The sequence below is a fragment of the Ammodytes marinus genome (assembly GCF_949987685.1).
Source record: "Ammodytes marinus genome assembly, chromosome: 8".
NCBI lineage: Eukaryota > Metazoa > Chordata > Actinopteri > Uranoscopiformes > Ammodytidae > Ammodytes > Ammodytes marinus.
The window spans coordinates 31,987,293-31,991,076 of record NC_137212.1 but is presented as its reverse complement, the minus strand read 5'-3'; the positions used below and the strand labels follow the sequence as shown (position 1 = coordinate 31,991,076).

Here is a 3,784-nt window from a genome sequence, read left to right as displayed (position 1 = left end):
CTCATCTATCATGGAATATACACCACAAAAAATTTTGTTTGATTCCGAATAACTATGACGAGGTGGGAGCCGATATTCGCCAAAATGGCGCCAAAAGTCAGAACTCCACATTACTCTGCAGGATTGCAGTGCAAAGTGGACTCATAACAACTTTTTGTGCAAAAAAAAACATGATAGGGTACGTCCTCCGACATGGAAGATGATATACCCGAAAGCTTGTTTTATCCGGATTAACCGTCTTGCAGCACCGGCTCCACATTCGCCAACAAACATCAAAAACGAACCTCATGAACCCTTTGATTGATCATAACTCAGGCTGTGTTATACTTAGAACCACACAATTGTATACAGCAATGTACAATCCCAGTACAAACAAAAGAGCCTCTTTACGCCCCGCCCCAAAATCAACAGGAAGACTTTTATCTTGAAGTATTCGCCAAAAAACATCAAAAACGGACCTCATGAACCCTTTCATTGATCATAACTCATGCTGTGTTACACCTAGATGCCCAATATTTTATACAGAAATGTATAATCCCAGGACAAACAAAAAAGCCTCTTGAAGCCCCGCCCCAAAATCAACAGGAAGACTTTTAAATTGAAATATTCACAATTTTTTCAACTTTTCTCTACATGGACCTATAAAGAAAGGGCTGCACACTAGATGACAGTATTACATTAAGTAGGAAGACATTGCCACCTGCTGGACAATATAAATACTGCATGTTGCTGCATTTACCTACACATCCTACAAACTTGGATCAAATCAAACTCAAAGCAGCTCAGGGAGGTCTAGAGACAGCCACCATGATAGCACAGGAAGCTGGTTCCATTGGCTGAAACGCCTTCGCCGTAGCTTGGCGTCTACGCCACTAAACAGGAAGTCGCTGTAACTTCACTATTCTCCGTCTGATCATCTCAAAATTGTATATAGTTAATGAGACCCAAGGCCTGAGGATGCCCACACGCTAATATTCATATAAAGTGAGAGCGCCACCCGCTGGGCAAAGTAAATATTGCATGTTGGTTATTTAGCTATATGTCCGTCAAACTTTTATCAAATCAACCTCAAAGCAGCTCAGGGAGGTCTACAGACATCCACCGTGATAAAACTGGAAGCTGGTTTCATTGGCTGAAAGGCCTTCGCCATAGCTTGGCGTCTTATTCACTAAACAGGAAGTCGCTGTAACTTCACTGTACTTTGTCTGATCATCTCAAATTTCTTATGGTTAATGAGACCCAAGGCCTGAGGAAGCCTGCACGCTAATATTCATACAAAGTGAGAGTGCCACCTGTCAAAACGCCTTCGCCGTTGCTTGGCGTCTTCGCCAGTAAACAGGAAGTAGCTGTAACTCCAGTATACTCAGTCTGATCTTCTCAACATTTGATATGCTTAATGAGACCCAAGGCCTGAGTAAGCCCACACAATAATATTAAGAAAAAGTGAGAGCGCCAACTGCTGGGCAAAGTAAATATTGCATGCTAGTTATTTACCTTCAAGTCCTACACACTTGATCAAATCAACCTCAAAGCAGCTCAGGGAGGTCTAGAGACAACGATAACACGGGAAGCCGGTTCAATCAGCTCCATGGCCTTAGTAGGTTCAATCAGCTCCATGGCCTTAGTAGTTTCTCGGCGTCGTCGCCACGAAGCAGGAAGTCGCTGTAATTTCGCTATGCGCTGTCCCACGCGCTCCAAACTTCACCCGCCTGGTAAGAGCCCAGGCCCGAGGACTTCCTCGCATCCGCATCGAGCGCGTAGCGGCAACTTCCGCGCTTCCAGCGACAGGTATCGCTGTGCCGCGCACTCCGAAGAGGAGGAGACCGCAGCGCGTTCTCTCACGCGGTCGCCCGGAGCGCCGAGGACGGCCGGGACGGCGAGCAGCACGGAGGTGCGAGGGCCCGGTCATCACTGCTTGCAGTTTTAATTATAATTTGTTTTTATTTATTTCAGGTGAAAAGCTCCTGTCCTCTGACCAGTGGATGGTCAGCATCAAGGGAAAGGTGGCATATCAAATCAGTCAGCAACACAACTTTGCTGCTGCCTTGGCTTCCTATGTCGATTGCTTCTATCTCTACAGCAAGGGGGTCGGCCTGCACAACATAATTGATACAGAGGTGAGCACCGAAACCTTTTTATTAATACAGAAACTCCTGCCATACTATTTTGTCTAAGTGGCTCAAATGTATGAATTAGGGATGTTAAACGAGTCATTGTTTGCGTGTCGACGTGTCGGAGGCATGAATCGACAAATCGATCGATTTACTGTGCCATTTAAAAAAAATAAATAAAAAAAGGCAGTGTTCCTTTTTTTTGCGGCAGCATCACGTAGTTGTGGTGCTGATAAACTGCGCTTTCCTTTAAAAACACTGCTGCCGCCCGCTGTGTGTGTTCAGACTTCATCTGCATCAAAGCTTTTTGATAATAAAGAGAGGCTTTAATTTTAAAAACGCTGTCCATGCGTCGGAGGTGAATGTAACTTACTCGGCTGAAAACAGAAAGTGCAACATATAAAGCATAACCTTTTAATATTCGTCTACGACCGTGATGTTAATTTAACTTTATGCTGCATATGTTGCACTGCACTGTTGACACACACCGGACCTGCAGCGCGCTCGCGACCACACATGAACTCGCATGACGGACGTCTCCCATGTCCCCAAAACATCTAATAAAGTAAAACACCCGATTTATCGATTTCTATTTTTCGAGTCGTCTTAAGCACGTGACGAAAATCGAGCCGAGAATCGACACATTGTTCACATCCCTAGTATGAATACATTCTTTGTGAACTTGTTTGCTTGCATTTTTCCTTTGTGGAGTACCATGATGCATGTCATGTACTGTATCAGTTCAGAAAAAAGCAAAATCATGAAGTGGGTCAAGAAAATATTTAGATAACTAATTTATTGCTTTTGTGTGTTAAAAATGATTTCTCAGGATAAACCCAGTAGAGGGAACTAAGTGCGCCGCCAAAGTCGGAACCATCAGAAAGACGGCCGCCTGGTTAACAAAAAGCTGTATTCCCAAAACCCTTGGATGACGACTTTCCTCACCAATTGACTAAGTTTCAATGGAAGACCTCAAAGTAGGTAAGTACACACACACACACTGAATGGATGTTGTAAATTGAAAATGTGAATGTACGCCTTTTTAGTTTATTTATTTGATTTTGTTTACTGACATTCTCTTAATTTTACTCTCCCCTCCATGTGCATCAGAAAGACACCCCACGCTGGACAAATCCTTCTTCCATCAGCTACTTCCATTCTTCTTATTGAACCCCACCAAATGCAACTATCAGGGTTCGTACAGATGCTTGTGCTTGGATTTTCTCTGCAGTGTTGTAATTTAACTATTGTTTTTATTTTTTATTCTGTAAATTTAAAAAAAATTCAGAAGTCATGCCAAGGTTAATCAGTTGAGAATTTTTTTTCCGTTTAAACTTATCGGACAATGTCACTCTGACTGTTCATTCATGTTCTCCTTTGTAAATTACACCAAATCCCGAGTTTGTGTTTGTTATTGACTTGTAGATACAAAGAAATAGCATGCTAAATTGACGCTCAACACCGTTAGCAATTAGCTGACCAGCTACTTCTCAATAATTTATTGCTCCAAATTCATGTTGTTAGCTAGTAGTTGAGGTCAAATAGTATATAAATAGTAGTTATCTTAATATGAAGATGAATCTGGTAAAAAAGTATGAGGATATCTAAAAAGGAAAAAAAAAGTCCCATTCACCACGTAGTGTGATACTAGTGTAACCTGTTGTGGTCATTTT

The 3,784-nt window shown here is 42.3% G+C and overlaps 1 long non-coding RNA gene across 1 annotated transcript; it reads left to right on the top strand.

Annotated features, from left to right (window-relative positions):
* The first annotated feature begins 1,984 nt into the window (after positions 1 to 1,984).
* Positions 1,985 to 3,553, top strand: LOC307254809. The gene is made up of 3 exons (XR_013845002.1): positions 1,985 to 2,117; positions 2,941 to 3,092; positions 3,222 to 3,553. It is a non-coding gene; the product is annotated as an uncharacterized lncRNA (long non-coding RNA).
* Positions 3,554 to 3,784: the final 231 nt, after the last annotated feature.